This window comes from Lissotriton vulgaris, chromosome 4_1, assembly GCF_964263255.1.
Source record: "Lissotriton vulgaris chromosome 4_1, aLisVul1.2, whole genome shotgun sequence".
Taxonomy (NCBI): Eukaryota; Metazoa; Chordata; class Amphibia; order Caudata; family Salamandridae; genus Lissotriton; species Lissotriton vulgaris.
Window position 1 is genome coordinate 1,956,720,079 of NC_141691.1, and position 19,960 is coordinate 1,956,740,038.

A 19,960-nucleotide genomic window follows, 5' to 3' on the forward strand; every position below is an offset into this window, starting at 1 on the left:
CATGTGCAGCATCACACACAACATGGAGCTTCCATTAATCTGTAAGCATGGAGCGCTTACACACACATACCATGCAAAGAGATCCCAAAGTTAAGTAAACAGGACTTGTAGTTACATTTGAGGATGCCTGTTGGAAAGCTCATGTTCCTCGCAGTAAAGTGGAAGTTGCAAGACACTGATCCTATCATGACTGATTAAAAACAAGCATTTGCAATGCAATAGGTCTCGCATTTGCGCAAGTTTGAGCTATTGACATTGCAAATAACAACGCCTTTTATTTTTGTTTTTAAAACATAAATAAAAGGCATTGTCATTTACAATGCAAATGGCTTAAACTCGCATAAATGCGAGACCTATTGCATTGCAAATGCTTGTTGTTATATGTGGTACCGAGGATGGAGCCCTCAGGCGCAAGAAGGCTTGGGGGGCTGTATGGCCCCTCCTCCCTTTTTTATTGTATTAGACCCCTGGTGATGGTGTCCCAGGGGCCAATTAAGGTTTGGGCTGCATGCCCCCTCCCTTTTAATATATATGTTTTGGGGTCAGGGTATGGGGTCCCTGGGTCCCAAAAGACAACCGTATGCTGCACACACCAAATTTTGTGTGGGGTTGGCAGCCTGCTGTGGGTTTTTCCATAGGCCAAAGGCTGACCGCAGCATGTTGTTGGCTGCCAATGGGGAGAAGGGCCTGGCTGCAACACAGGCCCTGTGATTAAACCCATGCCATGCATGACCAAATGCCATGCATTGCGTGTGGTTGGCTTCCTCCTGGTGGGTGCCTGTGGCCAATACCAAGCTGCATGCCACAAAAGGCCATGCGCAGCGTGGAGTTGGATGCCTCCCGCTGGGTTGCCACAGGGCCTGGCCAGCCAACCCCCTGCTGGACACAGTCAAAGGCAGTGTGCAGTGTTGAGTTCAAGTTCAAGTTCAAGTTCAAGGATTTATATAGCGCACTACTCACCCAGAGGGTCTCAAGGCGCTTGGGGAGGGGGTTCATTATTTATCGAATAGCCAGGTTTTAAGTTCTTTTCTGAAGGAGATGTGGTTCTATGTAAGGCGGAGGTGAGTGGGGAGCGAGTTCCAGGTTTTTGCCGCCAAGTAGGAGAAGGATCTACCTCCCATGGTGGATCTTTGGATACGCCGAACTGCGGCGAGGCCTTGATTGGAGGATCTTAGTTGGCGGGAGGGTGTGTAGAAGGATAGTCGAGTGTTGAGGCATTCGGGCCCTAGTTCGTAGAGTGCCTTGTGCGCGTGGGTGAGGAGACGGAATGTTATTCTCTTGTTGACGGGAAGCCAGTGGAGGTCTTTCAGGTGGCTGGTAATGTGATCTTGGCGAGGGATGTCAAAAATGATTCTCGCCGATGCGTTGGAGTTTTTTCTGTAATTTGGCTGTGATTCCGGCGTAGAGGGTGTTTCCGTAGTCTAGTCGACTCGTAACCAGTGCGTGGGTGACGGTCTTTCTTGTCTCGGTGGGGATCCAATGGAAGATTTTTTTGAGCATACGAAGTACGTTGAAGCAGGAGGATGAGACGGCGTTGACTTGTCTGGTCATCGAGAGGGAGGAGTCTAGGATGAAGCCTAGGTTACGTGCGTGGTCTGTGGGTATGGGTGCAGAACCCAGATCCGAAGGCCACCATGAGTGGTCCCAGGCGGAGGGGGACGATCCTAGGATGAGCACTTCCGTTTTGTCGGAGTTAAGTTTTAGGCGGCTGTTTTTCATCCATACGGCTACTTCTTTCATGCCTTCGTGAAGGTTGGTTTTGGCGGTGTTGGGGTCTTTGGTAAGGGAAAGGATCAGCTGGGTGTCGTCAGCGTAGGAGATGATGTTAAGGTTGTGTTGACGCGCGATGGAAGCGAGTGGACTCATGTAAACGTTGAAGAGGGTGGGACTGAGTGATGATCCTTGTGGTACACCGCAGATGACTTTGGTGGCCTCTGATTTGAATGGGGGAAGTCGGACTCTCTGGGTTCTCCCAGCAATGAACGAGATGATCCAGTCCAAGGCTTTTCCTTTTATGGCAATGTTGCTGAGGCGTTGTACGAGGGTGCTGTGACAGACAGTGTCGAAGGCGGCGGAGAGGTCGAGTAGAATGAGGGCCACTGTTTCTCCGTTGTCCAGTAGTGTTCGGATGTCGTCTATTGCTGCGATGAGGGCGGTTTCGGTGCTGTGTTTGGCTCGAAAGCCGGACTGTGATGGATCGAGGGAGTTGTTGGATTCGAGGAAGGTGGCGAGTTGGCTATTGACGGCTTTCTCGATGACTTTAAGCCGGGAATGGGAGGAGGGAGATGGGGCGGTAGTTTTTAAGTTCAGAGGGGTCTGCTGTGGGTTTCTTCAGGAGGGCGCTGATTCGGCATGTTTCCAGCTTGCTGGGAAGGTAGCAGAGTTGAAGGAGCAGTTGATGACATCACGGAGATGGGGTGCGATGATGGAGTCTGCTTTGTTGAAGATGTGGTGGGGACAAGGGTCGGTTGGCGAGACAGAGTGGATGGAATTCATTAGGCGGATTGTGTCTTCGGTGGTGATTGGGTTCCAGGCGCTGAGGTTGTTAGAGGGCGGTTTAGGTTCTGAGGGGGGTGGAGAGGATTGCTCGTTGGAACTGTTTTCGAAGCTGTTATGTATGTCGGCAATTTTGTTGTAGAAGAAGGAGGATAACGAATTGCAGAGGTCTTGGGAGGGAGTGATGTCGTTTGAGGCTGCAGTGGGGTTGGTGAATTCTTTGACGATGTTGAATAGTTCCTTGCTGTTGTGGGCGTTGTTGGCGAGTCGATTCTTGAATGCTGATTTCTTGGTGGATCGAATCAGCTGGTGGTGTTTGCGGGTGGCTGCCTTGAAGGTGGTCATGTTGTCGGTGGTTGGGTTTTTTCTCCATGATACCTTTGGGGGGGTTTATTGCAGGGCCTGAGTGCAGATGGGGGTTGGCTTTATGTATGGTAATAAAATATAATTTAACTTTTTAAAAACCTAGAAATTCACTGAAAAAAAGGTTAAAGTAACCTCAAGTTAGGTGTGATAAAAAATTTGATTTTGTTTTGAAAAACACCTTAGAAATTCACTGAAGAAACCAAAAGTTAAAATAATGCTATAATTAGGCGAGTATGTCAGTGACAACATTAACGTTTTGAACTAAAAAAAACAAAAATGCACCAGTTATAGTTAGCAGAGCTAATTATAGCTTCTTCCCCTGCGACACAAAGCTATGACCACACATATTACATCACTCAAGATTAGGGGTGGACTTTAAACTCTGCTTCACCAGTGGAGTTTGCTGAGTTTTGCCACTCCATGCTCCACTTGGAGTACAGAGTTTGACAAAACAGAGAAGGGGAAGAAAAGAAAGCCTCAGAAAGGAGAATTGATGGAAGGGGAAGGATGAAATTAAAGGAGGAGGGGATAGAAACGGAGGATATGAGAGTCTGGGGGAAGGAACTTATGAAAGTCAACCTGATTACAAGGAGAAAGTAGTCAAGTGAAAGCTGTGAAAGGCATTAGGGAAAAGGGGGCGAACCTGTGAGATTAATGAATGAATGATGCATTTCCAAAGTGTACTGTCACTCACAGATGCGCATTGTGGGGCTATGCCATGTTACACTGTGAACCTTAATGTAAAACCAGATGGATCAATCAAATAAGGGTTTTAAAGAGTGCATCTGGGGCTTGGCAAAGCCAGGTCTTCAGGTTTATTTTGAATGCCTCTTCCATGTCCATAAATCAGAGGTGAGATGGCAGTTGGCTCCATGCCGAAGTGCCTAGCATAGTAAAGGATTGTCCACCTCAGGTTTTTAATCTGAAAGATGGGGACTTCAGTAGATCTGCACATGAGGATCCCAATGTTCTCTGGGTCTTATAATGACTGATTCTGGCCGTGAGATAATTAGAGCCTGTAGCTTTGAATGATTTAAAGACTAGCAACAAGGTCTAGAACAAGATTATTTTATGTATTGGAAGTCAATGGAGTCTATTTAGTGTGGACATTGTGGAGCTCTGTTGGACTTGGCCCTTTTTGCAGGGACATCTCTGAAATTTTTTGCTTTCCTCCTGTATTGCTTCTGACCTATTTCTGTTGGCTTTAGGACTCTGGGCATGTTACTACTGCTGATCAGTGCTAAAGTGCATATGCTCTATGTATAAAGTGTGATGGTGATTGGTAGTCCATAATTGGTACGTTTGCCTTACTAGTAAAGTGCCCTATGTGTGCCAGGGCAGGTAAAGCAAATGCTAATAGTGGGCCTGCGGCACTAATTGTGCCGCCCACACACATAGACCTAAGAAGAAATCTCAGGCCTGCCACTGCAGTGTCTGTGTGCAGTTTGTTAACTGCCTTATTGTCCTATTAAGTGCACCCACTTGCCAGGCCTTCCCTTCCCTTTTTATGAACATCAGACACCCCTATAGAGCCCAAGGTAACCCCTGGGCAGGGTGCAGTGTATGTAAAAGGTAGGACATGTACTGAGGTGTGTACTGCCTGTCTGGGTTTGGATGTGTTAGGGTCTGGAAAGTGTCCTGACCCCAGGGAGGAGTAGGTGAGACAGCAACAGAAGGGCCTGCGTTTGATGTGGGGGCAAGAGTAGCCCCCTGGATGTGAAGAGGGCTGTGATGCTGCCCCAGCGGATGGCTCCACCTCCTGCTGAGCATCTGGGCCTCAGACCCTGACTATCAAAGGAAGATGGTGTGCACTGGCAGGAAGACACCCAGGTCTGGTTTGGACCGGGGTCAGAGCCCTCTGAACACAAAGACTTCAAAGGCATTTAGGGTTATAAATGTAAGAGCTGAAACCCCTAAACTCGAGACTGAAATCCATACTGAAAAAGGATTAAAACTACTTCATGCTCTGGCAAAGATACACAGCTGCAGAGACTGAAGAGAAGGACTGCCCTTGCTGTGTGTTCTGGGGCTGACCTGTAGTTTGCCGATTTGACTGAGGAGAGGACAAGGGCCTTTGCTGTGTGCTGTGTCCCCCTGCCTGAGAGGACTTTGCTGTGTGCTGTGTCCTGAAGTAACCTGTCTCCAAGGGCGCAAGGAGAGCTAGTCCCCTGTTGTGGAAACTCAGGATCATAAAAGTTTCCAACTGTGTCTCAGCGATGCTGTGTGCGTGTGCTTATTGCACGCCAGAGACTGCCGTGTGGTCCGTGGTGCTGTTTACGAGGTGCCCAGTGACCGCATTGCCCCCGCAGGGTGAAACATCGTCCACACTGCTGCATTGCTGTTTGTGGCGGAGCCGCCATCGTAACTGAGGCTGTGAGTAAAGATCGCTGCCACCGGCCAAAGCCGCAACGTGTCAAAGGCTTATTTGAAACTAGGTACTGTGTCTCAGCGACCCTGTGTGTGTGTGCTTTTGCACACCTGAGACTGCCATGTGGTCCATGGTGCCGTTTACAAGGTGCCCCGTGACCGACTTGCCCCCGCAACATGGATTGTTCCCATGAGGAAGAGAGTCAAGACTGGTTCGCATATGGCTAGGTCTGAACTGGGGTGGCAAAGTTAGCTAAAGTTTGTGATGGATTCACTGGGGGAGAGTGTCTGAAACATTTCAGCACTCCGTCCATCATCTCCTTGTGTTTGCTTTGTGTAGGTGAGTAGGTTCCTTGGCCCCCGGACCGAGTTAATATAGGGGGCATATTGAGGAGCTGGATTTCTACTAAACGGGACATGGATTTTCACCACAAGAAATTTCCAACTGAAGAGAGCCTGTAAAGTTGCCACTGAGGTGTTCACTGCCCTCCCACCAAGCCTTCTTTCTGTTCTGTGGACTGTGGTTGCCTAATTGACAGCCAGTATGAGCCTGAGCTTCAGCTGGTGCGGAGCCTCCCACAGGACTGCCACGCCCTCAATCCACCAAAAGTTGCACACCCCGCAGAAGACATTGTGCAAGCTCAACTCTTCTTTGGTAGTCGACACCCTGCTTTTGCCCAAGGTGAGTGCCTCCCCCAATTCTGCTGCTCATGCGGGAGAATGCTTCCAAGCTGCATCTGTGTGGCTGATATTGATGTCAAACACTAACGTCCAAAACTGAGGGTTGTTGTGTTAGATAGAAGTATGCAGTGATCCTCCTGTGGTAACTGACGGTCCTCCTTGCCACGTCCACTCAAACAGGGTGAATGCTTGCAGCATGGTAAACCCCTACGAAAAAGGTATAGCACCTTCCCAATTAATGAATTGTCGTATTTGCAGTGATAACTCCAAGCTAATGTGGAATAATTAACATGAACGGAAGTTTTTAGGTGACTCCCCAGAATTCCACTGAGTAAATATCCATGAGTTTGGCACACCTGTCCTCATGACATGCTCTATGAGATCATTTATGACATCACTGATGTCATCTCAAATGACATCATTTTTTGTTTTTTTATTCTTTTTTTATTATTCATAACATAACACATTATTACTGCTAACAACAGCAGTGCACTCATATAAAACAAGAGACATCAGTAGAAATACATAATGTAAATGCACAATAAGCAGGTTATACCGTATGTTATATCTAACAATCCACACAGGGGTGCTGTACCAGGCACAACCACCCATCAGCAGTACAAATTACTCACTCGTGGAAGAATGTTTATGATCACTTTCAGGTGTTGGGCGAGCAAGGAATCGCTTGAGTGGACCCCAAATGTCCTTGGGCCTAGATGTGACAGGCAGTTCTTCAACATACGTTGCAAGGGTTTCTTTACAATATGCCATATCTTTCACCCAGCAGTCTATTTTCGGTGCAAACCCACTGTCCCATGTGAATGAAATACGGCGTTTTGCTAACAGAAGGGTCATTCTGACAAATCTACCCAAAACACCCTTGATGTGTGGAACATGGTGCAGCAAACATACTAAAGGTGTACATGGTAATTGCAGGTCCATCATGGTATGCATATGATTCAACACTTCCTCCCAGTAGTGATAAACAAGGTTACAGCTCCAGGCCAGATGCACAAAATCTGTGCCAGAATGTTTGCAGCGCTTGCAGCTATCGGTTTCCCTGAGACCCATTTTATATAACCTTGAGGGGGTATGATAAGTCTGATGTATAAATTTAAAGTGAATGATCCGCAAATTGCAGTTGGGGGTAAGGCGACCTGTCAACTGGCATATTTTCTCCCACTCTTCCCCAGATATAGGAGGATCTAAGACGTCATTCTACTTACGTGAGCTTTTGTCCGGCCCCCTGCTCGTCTCCTCCTGCACCGTTCTGTATAGTTTTGTGATTTCTTTCTTTCTCGTGGGTAGTACAAGGAACAACTGCAGGGCTTTTAGTGTTGGTGGCTCAGTGGGGAAGTCACGGTAATGATCTCGTATGGCCCGCTTGAGACAATAACAGGTATATTGAAAGAGAAGAGAGGGGCTCTGTATACAGTCCAGGTCACTATCAGCTATGTATTGCCCTTCAGAATACAGATCTCCCATCTGGGTGATGCCGACCTCCTTGAGAGATCGTAAAGGTCCTGTCTCCTGTGTGACCCATAGTGCGGCATGGTAGGCTAGGGGGAGCGCAGGCGCATACAGTGGTAATTTGTGAGCCTGTTTGCTAATCGCCTGCCACGCCGCTATAGTGGTGTCGATTGTGTTGATTTCTGTCTTCGGAGTATGTCTCTTCACATATGTCATTACACTCCCTAGTGGGATTGGACAGGCGACTCTGTCCTCTTATGCTACATGAGGTGTAAAGGCTTGCGGCGTGACCCAGTAATACGCATACTGCTCCTGGGCACAGAGATAGTACACATAGAAATCTGGTGCCGTGAAGCCACCCCTGTCATATGGCAGTGTCAGCGTTTGCCAGCTAATTCTCGGATGTCTTGTGCCCCAGATCAACCTTAATAGCAGGGTCCTCTGTGTTTTGAAGTATTGTTGGGTCAATTTAATGGGTATATTGCTAAACAGATAAAGAAAACGAGGGAGCACCACCATCTTGACCACGGCAATGCGATCAGCCAGGGAGAGGGGCAGACGCGGCCACCTGTCTACTTGTTGTTCCAGCTTGTCATGTGCGCGACCAAAATTTTCCCTGACCACTATCTCAGGGTCCCGGTGCACCCAAACTCCTAGGTATTTAACCGGTTCCGTCGTCCACTCTAGTGGGTAATCCAGGGATGGCCGGGATGTGATCGTGGTGAGGGGTATGAGAACCGACTTATCCCAGTTGATCGTTAGGCCAGAAAATAGGCCAAACTTTATATATTTGCGAAGGACAGGGGACAGGTATTGTAGGGGTTCTCTGACAAACAAGACTATGTCGTCGGCGTACATCGATTAAAATTAAGGGCAGATGCTCTGTGGGTCTGGCGAATCTTACATGCTAACGGTTTGAGTACAAGAGCCAATAGAAGGGGGGAGAGGGGACAGCCCTGTCTAGTGCCCCTCTGTATCTGGAGCGGCTCAGAGGTGTGCCCGCCAACCGTACCCTGGCAGTTGTGTCTGTGTATAAGATCTTGATCCACTTAGGATGATACTAGGAAACCCCATCTTCCGAACTATATGAAACATATATCCCCATTCTATGTAGTCGAAAGCCTTAGCCGCGTCAAGCATGACAGCGGCAGCAGGCAAGGCAGGATTAAGGACATGAAACATGGAGAAAATGGTGCGCAACTTGTGGGAAGTGGATCTGTCGGGTATGAATGCAGACTGATCCGGAAGCACAAGAAGGGGCATCAAAGGCTGTATCTTGGTAGCCAGTATTTTCGCCAGTATTTTTGCATCTAGGTTAATTAGTGATAAGGGGCGATAAGAGTCGACTGAGGTAGGGGGTTTGTCTTTTTTAACAAGCGTGATAATCAAATCTTGCCGCAGGGAGGGGGGAGACACCCGGTGTCATGTGCCTCAGTATACATTTCTAGAAGATGGGGCACCAAGAGATCTGCGTATGTCTTGTAAAATTCCGCTGTCAGACCAACCGGTCATGGGGCTTTGCTATTAGGAAGAGAGAGGATAGCATCTTTAACATCAGTTTCATCTATAGGGAGGGATAGGTATTTTCGATGGACGTCTGACAGCCACGCACAGGCAATATCTGACAGATACTCTATCATGACTTCCTCATCTGCTCAGCCTCGGTGGTGTATAGTGCCTCGTAATATCCCCTGAACTGTTCCACCATAGCCTGAGGGGAGAAGTGCTCCAAACCGCTGCTATCCACGATTTATTCTATGTGTTGATGTTGCTCCCTAAACAGTAGTTTGGCAGCTAGGACCCTTCCCGGCCTACCTCCTTCCCCAAATGCCCTGGCCACATGCCTCCTGCCCCTATAGCGCGCCTCTGTTTCTGCTAGCTCATCATAAGCCTGAAGCACTTCCCTGAGGCTGGTAAGGAGCGTTTTAGATGGCGCCATACAATATTCCATTTCCAACCTCTCTAGTTCTGCTTCTTTTTTGGCAAGTTGTCCCCTTATGTCCCTCAGTATTCCTGCCGAGGTGCCAATGCAGACCCCTCTGATAGCGACTTTAAATGCCTCCCAAAGGGATGCCTGACTGTCAACTGAACCAGTGTTTTCATCAAAATAGTGCAAAATGGCAGTTCTAACGGTATCCTTAAAAATGGGATCTAGCAGTGCCTCAGCACGGAGGCGCCATGTAAATGGGCGGCGGTGGTTAGCGGGAATACGCAGCCTCACCAGCACAGGATTATGGTCCGACAATGTGCGGGGCAATGTATGTGTATGTGTAACCCAGGAATTCGCGCTTTCATCTAATAACCAATAGTCCAATCTTGACCAACTGTTGTGGGCGGGTGTGATATGTGTACCCTCTTGAACATGCTCATTCCGCAGTATCCAGACATCAATCAGCCCCAATTCCGACATGGCCTTGCGTATACATTTGGCAACCTTAAGTGTGCGGGCCCCAGCCAGGTTCAACTTATCTACCTGCGGGTCTAAATGCGTGTTTAGGTCCCCTCCCCATATCACCTCTGTTTCGGGCCATGACAATAGTATAGCAAGCATCTGCACAAATGGGATGGGGTCATCCACTACTGGGCCGTACATGTTGATGATAGTTAGGTCAGTCAGACCAAATTTGCCCTGCACCATTGCGCAGCGACCCTCAGCATCTATATGTGTGTGCGTGGGGCAGAAGTGGATACCCTTCTTGACCAAAATGAGCACACCACGTGCGTAAGATGCATAGGACGAGGCCAGTCTGAACCAGACCATCTGCTTGCAACCTTGGAGTCTGTGTTGCTGGTTAAGTGAGTCTCCTGCAATAATGAGATCTATACTGCCTATCCAGATACGACAATACCTGCCGTATCTTTTTTCGTGTATTGAGGCCACGGACATTCCATGTCATGCACTGGACAATGCAATCAAGTGTGGCAGGGTATACTCAGACATGAGTCCCTTGCTCACTGCACCACCAGGATTCAAGCAAGCCGGGCCGACAACGGCTGAAATGCCAGAATCCGGTCCCCGGAAGCTTGTCGCCTTTCCGGTGAAGAATTGGCTTGGTAGTTTGGTCTGCCCTGTTCCCATGAGTCACTGGATCAGACTAATTGGCATATAGCCAGGTTCTGAACTGGGGTGATGCAGTGAGCTAAATAACGGTGATGGATTCAGCCCTGATCTCTTGACTGGGTAAGAGTGGTCTGCTTAATTCAGACACTCTGTTCATCACCACCCCGTTTTCTGAATCGTTTTTGGCCACTACAGGTGTGGCAGGGTATACTCAGACATGAGTCCCTTGCTCACTGCACCACCAGGATTCAAGCAAGCTGGGTCGACGACGGCTGAAATGCCAGAAACCGGTCCCCGGAAGCTTGTCTCCTTTCCGGTGAAGAATTGGCTTGGTAGTTTGGTCTGCCCTGTTCCCATGAGGCACTGGGTCAGACTAATTTGCATATAGCCAGGTTCTGAACTGGGGTGATGCAGTGAGCTAAATAACGGTGATGGATTCAGCCCTGATCTCTTGACTGGGTAAGAGTGGTCTGCTTAATTCAGACACTCTGTTCATCACCACCCCCTTTTCTGAATCGTTTTTGGCCACTACCGGTGTGGCAGGGTATACTCAGACATGAGTCCCTTGCTCACTGCACCACCAGGATTCAAGCAAGCCGGGCCGACAACGGCTGAAATGCCAGAAACCGGTCCCCGGAAGCTTGTCTCCTTTCCGGTGAAGAATTGGCTTGGTAGTTTGGTCTGCCCTGTTCCCATGAGGCACTGGGTCAGACTAATTTGCATATAGCCAGGTTCTGAACTGGGGTGATGCAGTGAGCTAAATAACGGTGATGGATTCAGCCCTGATCTCTTGACTGGGTAAGAGTGGTCTGCTTAATTCAGACACTCTGTTCATCACTACTGCGTAGACTGCGTAGATAGACGCTCCCCTCAGGCCCTGGTGCTCCTAGATCTGTCTGCCGCGTTCGACATGGTCGACCACAACATCTTGGTCGACATTGTCGGCCAGGCCGGCGTACGGGACACGGCGGCACGCTGGTTGAGGTCCTTCTTGGAGAACCGCTCCCAAGCAGTGCGCCTGGGAGATCTAACCGGTGTTAAACAGCCCATCTCTTGTGGAGTGCCACAGGGCTCCTCCCTGTCACCTCACCTTTTTAATATATATATGCTCCCGCTGATTCAAACCCTCAGAGACAAACAGGTGAGAGTCTTCAATTATGCTGACGATTTGCAGCTACTCTTTACCATCGATAATTCGGAAAACTCCATCACCCATTTTCAGTCAACCATGAGGTTTATTAAATCCTGGATGGACCAAAACCAGCTGAAATTAAATCCAGGTAAAACCGAACTGGTACTGACGGGGGACAGCGCTAAGCACTGGGGCCCCCACTACTGGCCTTCAGATCTGGGTCAAGCGCCATCACCATCACCATCGGCCAAAACACTTGGAGTCATCGTGGACAGTGAGCTCTCATTAAAAGCACAAGTGGGCCAGGTGGTCTCCAAATGCTTCTTCCAGCTAAAAATAATTTGGAAGGTCCGGCGACTGTTAACGTCGGAAGCAATCACCCAGGTTGTGATCGCTACTGTCCTGTCCCATCTGGATTACGCGAATGCCATCTACCTGGGTCTCCCAAATTACTTACTCAAGCGTCTCCAGATGGTTCAGAACTACGCCGCAAGGCTGATTCTAAAACCACCAAGGTGGCAGGCAGCTACTCCCCTACTCATCAAACTGCACTGGCTTCCGGTCACGCAACGTTGTGCTTTTAAATCAGGTTGCCTAATCTTTAAATGTCTGTATGGCAAAAGTCCTAAATTCATCAACCAATTGATCACCAGATACGTCCCTCCTCGCAACCTTCGTTCACTTCACCAAGGACTTCTCCAGACTCTCCCTTTCAAACTTAAACGTGCTGGTGGACGTAGATTTGCAACACCTGCCCCTTGCCTATGGAACACTTTCCCTCCGGAGATCCGGCACTGCCAAGATCTCTTATCTTTCCGGAAGTCGCTGAAGACCTGGCTTTTTAGACAAGCTTTTTAATCAACTCTCCACCTTCACCCTGACCCTTGTTACTGTCGATCCTAGCGCCAAGAAACTAATCAGTGATAGTGCGCTCAATAAATAATTTAATAACATAACATAATAACATAACACCACCCCCTTTTCTGAATCAAATGAACAATGGCATCTCTGGACATCAGCAGCATGTAGCTATATAACAGGTAACAGTAACCATACCGCTATATCAGCAAGTCAGAGGCAGGTAAAACATTATCATAGAACAAACCAGCCCCCCACGTCTTTAGCACATAAGCAGTCATCGCCGTGAGTAAAGGATATATGGTGAAACATCAGGCAGCGCCTCAGTTAATCGTCCACATCAGATGTCCGCTCAGTAGCACGTTTATTTCTGCGAAGTTGTTTAGCGTGATCCATGGCAAGTTTGGGATTCGTGAAAATCTTGCCGTCGCGTTCCGCCCCTATACGTAGCCGGGCTGGATACAGCATAGCGTAAGGAATCTGCTCCTTCATGAGAAGTTGTTTAACTCCTTGGAATTCCTTCCGGACCGCCTGTACTGTGGCTGTAATGTCTGGAAAGAAGGACAATGTGTTGCCTTGATGACTGATGGCGCCCTTCTGCCGAGTGACTCGTAATATCGTATCCCAATCCCTAAAATTCAAGAGTCTCGCAATAATGGGCCAGGGTGGAGCTCCAGGCTTCGGGCATGGCGCCAAGGACCGATGCGCACGTTCAACAGCAAACATGGGGGATAGGCATTCAGTTCCACAGATATCTTTGACCATTGACTCCACAAAGTCCGCGAGACGGCCAACATTCGTTGACTCTGGCAGACCCAAAATGCGCACATTATTGCGCCTCGATCGCACGTTGATGATGTCATTTTTAGCTTGGATTACCGCTAGAAGTTGTGTGATGTCATTGGTTTTGTCTGCAACTTGCTGCACACCGTCCTCAGCATCCGAGAAGCGTTGTTAGGCCTCACCAATCCTCGTTGCCTGTTTGTCCAATTTCGCGGACATGTGATCCATTCGGCCGCTCAGCGCTTCTATCTTCCCATCGATAGATTGCAAGTTGGCCTGTATGGCAGAGAGCGTCTTCTCCAACGAGGACGGGCCTGGGAAGAATAGTCTAATTCAGAGTCTGAGGCTGCGCTCTGCTGTGCCCTGCCCCCTTTACGCAGATCAAACGTGAGCTTTGGTTAATTTTTCTCCGGCTTACCCATGATCTCCCGTGACACTCAATCAGAGGCAGCAACTGAGGCCCACGATGCACCTTATCTCACACCACCACGCGGGTTGTATATCTAGGGGGTGTCTCTTCTTGATTACTCAATGTCCCCTCTCCCCGCAAAGCCAGAGTGGTAGGCAGGATTGTACGACTCCCCAAAGTTGTCCAGAAAGCGCAGTCCCGCCTGTAACGTGATGGGCAAGGTTAAGTAGTGCAGGCGTGCCCCCACAAAATGGCAGCAAACTAATGAACAACCTCTAAGCAATAAGATGGCCACCATGTGGGGAAGACCGCCTAACAGGAGAGGGGGGGTGGCAATCTGGGGTCTGTAGTACTGAATGTCCACTGTGGGTCAATTATGCGCTGAAATTGCGGTATTGTCGGGCCGAGGGTAAGCGTAGGCTTTTCTGCAGGTGCTTGAGGGCCAGCCGGGCCTAGTGCGGTGCACCACTCAGCGGCGCCGCATACACAGTCCGCATATCAGCCAACAGCCTACACTGGCATCCAGGAGTAAGCGATGCTGTTGTGTTAACAACTTGCGCCGTATGTGGGGTGGTGAGCCAACCGGGCCGCGCAGTACATTTAAATGAAGCAGGCCCGGGCCTACCCAGGCGAAGCAGGCCGGCGGTCAGGAGCTACAGCACGGGGTTGCAGCGGGCCTCCCTCAAAGACCCGCCGCGCAGACAATCACTCTCCGGGACAGCGGCCGCGCCCTCCGCCTCGGGATCAAGGAGGCACTCCTGCCGGGCGCCAGCGGCGGATTCCAGCGGTGCACTGGTTAGGCTGCAATGTCCGCAGAAATGCCGGGTTTGCTGGGCTCTCAGGACGCAGGATTATGGCAGGATGTTCAAGGCGGCCGGCGGAGCAGCACCACTATGCGGCCATCTCGTCTCGCGCCAGGCCACGCCCCCCCCTCAAATGACATAATTGATGAAAAACACTGATGACATCACTGATGACATCCACGCTTCTTTTGTACACATTACTCTATAAAGTAGTAAGGCATTAGAGGCCTTAAAGTAAGTACAAAATAGCTCACAGTTTACTCTAAGGATAGAGTACCACACTGCAGACAGTGAAACTTTAATCAGAAATACACCATGGAGTCCCTGGGACCCAAAAAGGCTTGGGGAGTGGGGTCACACGTCCCCCTCCCCCTTTGTTATTGGCTTTGGCCCAGGTGGATGAGGTCCCCGGGGCCAAATACAGCAAAAAAAGGTAGGGGGGCCATGTGACCCCCCCCCCCCCCCTCTTTAAGCCTTACTAGGCTTTGGAGCCACAGCCAATAAAGAAAATGTAGAAGGGGACATATGTTCAATTCTTCAAACCTTCCTGGGCCCTGGGGATTCCATCTCCTGGAGCCAAAATATATGGGGAGGAAGGCAGGCAGCCTCCCTCCCTGGAGCCAAATACAATAAAAAATGGGAAATGGCTATATGCCCCTCATCCACAAGCCTTACCAGTCCCCACGGACCCCATCTCCCTGGGCCAAATATAATGTAAAATGGGAGGGGGGCTGCATGCTTCTTCTCAGCAGGAGCAATATGTGTTCTGCTTCAGTGCTGGCATTGAAATAGAACGGTCAGTATCTTTAAATCTCCCACCAGCTTTGAGTAGACTTAGCTTGTGCCCCCTTTTAATTTAAGCTGTGGCCCTGGGGGATGCGGTCCTCTTGGCCTTTTTTCAGCAACTTTTGAGGTAGTGCTTCTTAAAGAAGTTGATAAACAATGGATGGGAATTAGGTGTTTTGGCTTTCCCCCCTATTTCTCGACCCACTTAAGGAATCAACCCAAAGCTTTCCATGCACGAACTAGGCAAAGAAGAGCACTTCTTCAGAAAGTTTCCAGAAGATTCATCAAATGGTGACTAATTTATTAGCAACACAAAAAATGCATTTCCTATTGAAATGCTGACTTAACTATAACTATCCAGATTCTCTCGCCGGCTGGGAGCAGACTTGTGTTCCATTTTCCTGAAAAAAACAAAAGCTAAAGTGGGAAACATAGTTTACAATGCGGGGATTACATCGCGATGCTATTACATTGCGGTTTTCACAACGCAAGTCATTACAACGACTTGCACTAGATAGTGCTCTAGGACAAGGAATAGTATAATTTACTATCCAACACCTTCCCTATTGTACATAGACTAGAGTTGGAATAGTAAATTATGTTACTCCTAAGTCCAGCTCCCTTCAAAGCAAGTCGTTGTAACGACTTGCGTTGTAAAAAACGCAATGTAATTTACCGCAATGTAAATGTATGCTTTCTACTGTCATACATCCGCAAAAGTAACCTCAACAGGCACTTTTTTCTTATTAATAATTTAATTGCAAATGTTGCAGTGCATTATCAATGATGTCAGGAGTGATGTAATATGTGTGGTAGTTAGCAATGTATGGAGAGGGAGCAAGTTATAATTACCTTAGGGCGCAAGTTATAGTTAACTGAAATAATTATAACTGGTAAATTTCAGTGGCTTTGTACATTTAAAATGTTACGTTGTCACTGACCTAAGATGGCTGTCACATTATTGTTGATGCGGTGGTAGTCAAACACATCTCTCCAAGAAATCTGTCAGGTCCATGGATCATTGACAGTGTGATATATACAAAGTTGTTGTGCATTAATTACTCAAGAACTGCTTAACAGATTTACACTAAATCACACAAGCATGGTTTCTGGGCCAAGATCTAGGTTTCTGCCAAATTTGGTGGAAGTCCATTAAATGGTTTAGGCTGTAACTGTGCCTAAAATTTCTATGGAAAAATGAATTGGGAAAATATATTTTGGGACCCAGACCCATTTTTCTTTTCACTTGAAGGATCACCCAGAAACGTTCCAGGAAAGAGCTGAGGAGTTTTAGTTTTTTGTGAATATTTTGTAAAGACTCGTCAAACTGCGCCAAAGATAAAAGCAGACGAAAAACGATATTTTGTTTGGAAACACAATCCTAACTATAACTATCCAGTGGTGACCACACCTGGGTAATATATATATAGGATCGTGTTTCCAAAAGAAATACATTTTATTTTTTGCTTATATCTTTGGTGCCATTTGACGAATCTTCACAAAACTTTCACCCCCAAAAATGTATAGATATCTCATGCATACTTCTTCTATCTTGCAAAAGACAGAAAAAGAATGTAGAGCAGCACTCTGGCGCAGAACTAGCAAAGAAAAACTGCTTTTATTATCCCAAAAATATTGTTTCAACATAGTGAGTAAAAAACATGGTTGACGTTTTTCGCCAGTGTTCCTTTATCTGGGCCATTACACTCATTCAATGAACTTCATGATGAGGACAAATCTGGTCTTTTTTTCCTTGTTCCTTGCAACAATCAACTAGACTTCCACCTTTCTAATAACAACAAAGGAAAGAAGCAAGCATCATTTTCACCAAGTGAAGACACTGGTAAAAACTTGACAAATCTCACCATATTTGCGCCAAGAATTATAAACATAATCCTGACACCTCCTCATATTTTCCATAGCACTAAATGTATTTATTGCTATGGAAAATATGTGAGGAATTTACAAGCAACAGTTTCACAGCGTGTCTTTGCAGCCTAACATTCACATTCTATTAGACTTAATAATAAAAGCATTTTCAGCTCTTGTGTAATTATTTTTGTTAAGCTTAAAATGACAGGTGCATCCTCAATTGCTCATGTTTAAATTGTTCTGACTATACATTATAGCTGTTGCCTTGAATCATCCTAAAAGTACCATATATGTATAAGACATCTATATATCTTAGCTATATCAATTTATACTATATATTTTTTAATAAAAAAACAAAAGTTAAAGGGAAGTTATACATAGGTCTTCCAATAATAAAAAACTACCAAACTTAAATTCAAACAAAAAAACACACTGGAATTCAAAGTGATTTAACATGCATCACCACATATTTCACATATCATTATATCATATATCATTAGTGATATAATATGTGGGGTCATAAACAGTGCATCATAGAGGTACAAGTTATGCTTAGGTCTAATATACATAAATGGTGGACTCTAATGGTTTTTTATTTGTTTCAAAACACCCTTTTTTATTAACTGAAGGTCAGTATAACTCCACTTCAACTTTTGTTTTTTTGCAGCGAATTTCTGATTTCTTTTTAAATATAAGTGAATATCTTACTACCTTACTTAAGTATAACGCTACTTTAACCTTTTTTTTCAGTGAATTTCTCTGTCTACGTCTGCCGCCAACCCCCCATGCACAGACATAGGCCAGAACCTGCACCCAAACCACTGAGGGAGGCCAACCAGTCACAGATATTATTTTCTGATCGCGCTGGACATCCACAAGAGCAAAGGTGTCTGTCCGACCACACAGGGCTGTGCTGGGTTCTGAGGCACTCCCACAGGAGCTGTCAAATACTGTAGGAAGGGTACAGCTAGATCAACGTACGGAAAAGTAAAAACATTGCCTGACCACAAAGAACAGGGGCCTCAGGGTAGCCCTAGCCTGCCCCCAAAACATTTGGTGCTAATCTGTTCAGCAATTTTTGAGAAATGTGTGCTTAAATAGTTGCTTGGGTTGGGCTTGAAGGGGGTAAAAAAATTAGATAAGACAGTTGGTCTTGCAGGTGTCCCGTGGTACCACAAATAAAAAAATAATAGAGAAATCTAATTGGCCAAGGGAGCTTTTTTCCTGTCAGCTCTTTCAGTACTGTGGGATCAGTGCAGGTCCAGAATTAGCCAGTTGGCCCCAACCCAGAGAAAAATGTTAGGGACACCTTGACCCCCAGCACTTGTTGGAGGGACCCAGTGGGAATCCCAGCAGGAATATCCCAGGGGTGAAAATTGAAGAAACAACTGTGTGTGCCACCGGTACCATGATACATCCGTAGGACCCAGCACGGCCCTCCCATGAATTGAATTGAATCTGCACTTGTATAGTGCATGGCTACCCAAGGGCATCACAGCGTTTATTGTGACACCTTGAAACATAAACTGATCATGGAAGGAGGGAGGTTTTAAGCTGCTCCCTAAATCTAAGGTAGCTAGATTGTAGTCGTAGATACTCTCTAAGCTGATTCCAGAACTTGGCTGCATTAGAAAAACCGCCGACCTCCGGTTTGTGACCACGTGATCTTAGGAACTACAAGTAGTCGTTTGTTATTGGATCTAAGAGGTCTGCTGGGGCAATATAATTGCAGCATTGACTGAAACAATGGAGAACCCTTTTCGGAAATAGATTTATGGCCTTAAACCTAGTTCTTCCCCTGGTTTGGGGGTATTCATTAGAAGGCGGGCTGCCCAATTTTGAACAATTTGCAGTATCTTAGTGGTTCCTAGTGGAGCCCCCAAATAGACTGCATTCGCATAGTCAAGGCAAGATAATATGAGTGCCTGGACCAAATTACCTCTGGCGTCAAAAGGAAGAAGGGGGAGAATCTTCCTTAACATCCTTAGAAGTCCATAGCAATTTGCTGCGATTTTGCGAGCCTGTGCTTTGAAATCCAAATTGCAGTCAAATCAAATTCCCAGGCTCTTAATTTTTTTCTTAAGGACAGGAGGGGAGCCTAAGCAACTGGCCCACAAAAGATCTATGTTTGCAGGGTCAGAGTGGCCACGGAGCATAAGTTCTGTCTTTGCTCCATTCAACTTTAGGAATGATTTGTTCATCCATTCAGATACCTTCACAAGGCATGAAGTTAAGGCAGGCACAGATTTATCTTGCTGACTGAGGGGGGCCACCAGCTGAGTGTCGTCCGCTTAGGTGACAATGTGGATCCCCCACCCTGCACCACATCTGCCAGAAATCTCATGTAGATTTTAAACATGGTGGGACTTAAGGAGGATCCCTGGGGATCTCCACACTGCAAAGGGATCTGCTCTGACACGGCATCCTCCTCGTAGACTGAAAAAGATCTGTCTTCGAGAAAGGACTGCAGCCATCTCAGGGCGATTCCTGTCACCCCCTACTTCACTGAGTCTTTGGACCATATGTTAATGGTTAACAGTATCAAAGGCTGCGCTGAGATCTAACAAAATAAGAGCAGCGCAGCCTCCATTGTCCAAGATTTTTCTAGACTCTTCAATCACAGCAAGTAAAGCAGTCTCCGTACCCTGTTGGCGCCTAAAGCCTATCTGAGTGGGAAGAAGACAATTGTTTCCTTCAAAAACAAGCACTGGCGTTGCCAATAGGTCTCGCAGTAGGAACGTTTGAGCTATTACAATTGCAAATAACAATGCCTTTTATTTTTGTTTTCATTTTAAAAACATAAAGGGCTTTGTCATTTACAAAAGCAATAGCTCTAACTTTCCTACTGCGAGACCTATTGTGCACTGCACAGTGTG